Consider the following 3,135-nt stretch of genomic DNA (forward strand, 5'->3'; position numbering starts at 1 on the left):
CTCTATGTAGAGTTGGAAAGACTGATGCCATTTAAATCTACAGAAATAATTGGCACCTAACTGTGCTGTTACCATTTCTTTACTTAAGGCATTACAGAAGAGTTAGCTAAAAGCACCAATCAGGTCTAATGTTAGCAGCCCATTCCCGGAACATTGAGTTATAAACATGGTTTTATTGACAGAAGAAAAGGGAAAATTGCCCATCTGATTCACTGACAACTAAAAACACAAAGTGGCCCTAGGAGAACTGCCCATATTTTCTCGTGATAAACTGTCCTTCAGCATAGAACATTTAAGTCTGATCCTTTAATTAACAAAATATATGTCTGGAACAGGTATTAAAAGGCAGTTGTCAATGAATTTGAAGGCTGTATTTGTTGTCAATGCAAGTCAATGATACTTACTATCTCAACCACTACAACTGTCCCATGTCCATTTGTGCAAAATTTGCTCTGTTAGGAGGGACCCACTCTCTAATGACCAAGGAGACCCCATTCCAAGCTCATTTAGTTCCTCCTCATGAAATTTCTCAGTGCCCATGAAATTTGCTTCACAGTGGTCAACTACTCCACACTCTCCTTAAACTAAAATGCATTACGTAAAATCATTTAAAATGAAAAGTCTTCCTGCTACACTAACTGATGGTGCCACAAGATCAGTAGGTCCCTTGGCCCAAGGCAAGCAGGAAAGGACCATCTTGCTAAAGCTGGAAGCTGGCAGAACCCTCCTATACTTAATTTGCAGAACTTTGGGCAGAGCATGATAGATGCACAGCTTGCAACTCTGACATATGTCCTACTAGTTTTGTAAAGGTTCCCTTTGGATGATCTGGAAGAGCTCCTTTTGTGGGGAGAGGTGGGGTGTCCCAGGATGAGTCTTCACTGATGTAGTGCCAGCTGCAAAGAGCATGGGACATTTTCAAAAGTAATCTACATTTGAATGCCCACATCTGTACATCCTAATTTAGGTGCTCAAAAACACTGATATGGGAACAGACCCTGGGTTTACGTAGACAACTCAGTTTATTAGGTATCAGCTCAAGGCTTTGAAAGGGTTAGTAGGGAAATCCATATTAGTTTAAACCGTGTCTTTCAGAATTAAAAATAAAGAAGTCTTATGAATGTGGAACTGGACCTTAATCCTCACACAATCCCAAAGTTAGTGGAGGTAAGGAGCAAAATATTTAGAATATAAGGAGCAGAATATTTAGAAAGCTGAACAAAACTATTGTGCCATTTTTAGCATCTTTATGTATAAGACCCCCCCCCCCAAAGGGATTGCTACTTTGATGTGGTGGGGGACTTGCATGTCTAGGGACTTTCAGAGCTATGCTGGCGGGAGTTTAGTGCTCCTGGTAGGGCCACCTAAGCTGGACAGGTCGATGGGTAGAGATCAGACAAAATGCAATTCACTGGTCCTCCAGGTTGGGGGTTGGGCAATGGACTAACAACTCATCCCCGTAAAAAATATTATGTTACAGAAACCTCTACATCGTTCAAAATCATCTCAGTCCAGGGAAGACCAAGGGTTCCTCAGTGGAGGCTTATGACATACAAGAATCAAACCCGGAAGGACGCTGTCGTCCTGATGACCCTTAGTTGACCCCAGACACCCCAAGAGTAAGCTGCTTTCACAAAAGAAACACATGACGATTGGCACATGGAATACAAGCGCTAGAATGGAATCCAAAGGGAAAGAGGAAAAGGGGATGTCCTGAACAAACATGGCGACAGAGCTTCCTGGACGAAGTAAAAGCAGCTGGCTTAACATAGGATCAAATCAAGACTTTCGCTAAGGATCGCAAGAGATGGAGAATGAGTGTGGAGGCCCTATGCTTCATTAGGATCCCAAAGGACAAATAGATATATAAGACAGTCCAGATATTTCTTCTGTTAGGTTTCATCCCTGCTTTATTTTTGGCATTAAAAAATTTCATGTCTCACTCAAAGAGGCATCTTGGAGCCTTAACAAAGACACAGTTTCTCTAAAGTAGAAAAGAATTATTCAATTTAAGAAGGGATTTGTGCACCTGCACAGCACAGAAGAGTTTTGTACAATTAGGGTGCATCTACACTGCAGCATTTTTCCAGAAAAACAATACTTGGGTCCACACAGCCATTGAGTTCTTTCAACAGAAACTTGAAAGAATGGAGGGTGTTTTCTGATGGCAGTAAACATCATTCTATGAAGAAGGAAGAAGCCTTTTTCCAAAAAAGCGTTTTCGGAAAAAGGCGTGTGTGGACACAGAAGAGGGTGTTCTTTCGAAAGAAGAGGCTTCCAGGAAATAACAGGTGCCTTGGTGGCCACTTCATCCAGAGTAATCACAATTTAAATGCGAGTTACAGTCCAGTCAATGTGGACACTATCTTTCAAAAAAGCACATCAATTTTTCGTTGTACTTTTGCTGCGTGGACGCTCTCTTTCAAAATAAGCTTTTCAGGAAAATCTCTTCCGGAAAAGCTTCTTCTGAAAGAAGCTTGCAGTCTAGACATAGCCTTAGAACAGAAATGCCTTCTCCTCTTGGCTGCTTAACTTTCCATCTCTGGGTCTGTTTTTATATTATCGTTTCATTACAACACCATAGACTCTCCCAATCTAGATAGCACAGGAATGTCCAACATAACACACAAAGTTCCTTTGCAAGTCACCTTTAAAAAAAGCAACTGACATTCTCTGGAACCTATACTGTCACTGGATATCTCTGTAACAAGGTAGTAGGAGGACTTCAACTCTTTAAATAGTTGTATATCTTCCAAAATCAATGTTCTTTAGTATTTACCAATTTGCTAAGGTTTTGCTGACCATAATACTGATTCATTTGTTGAGCCAAAGTCCAGACACTAAACAGACACTAAACAGTCTGGGATTCAGATGCAAGTAAAAATTAAATGACGTTCCTCCACTGGATGAGAGATAATTTTCCCTGAGCATCTGCTATCTCTTCTTCCAGTAACTTCATTTTCACTTAATCATTTATCATTGTATTTTCAGGATAGCAACAGCTTTCTATTCTGTAGCTTCCAAAAGCATTTTTTTCTCATAAAGCAAGAACTGAATCAGTTCACCAAACTTGGCTTTAATCTCCTTTAATTGCTTTTCCTGCACCTGTAGTGAGGATACAAAGAACATTATTTC

This window comes from Pelodiscus sinensis, chromosome 1, assembly GCF_049634645.1.
Source record: "Pelodiscus sinensis isolate JC-2024 chromosome 1, ASM4963464v1, whole genome shotgun sequence".
Lineage (NCBI taxonomy): Eukaryota > Metazoa > Chordata > Testudines > Trionychidae > Pelodiscus > Pelodiscus sinensis.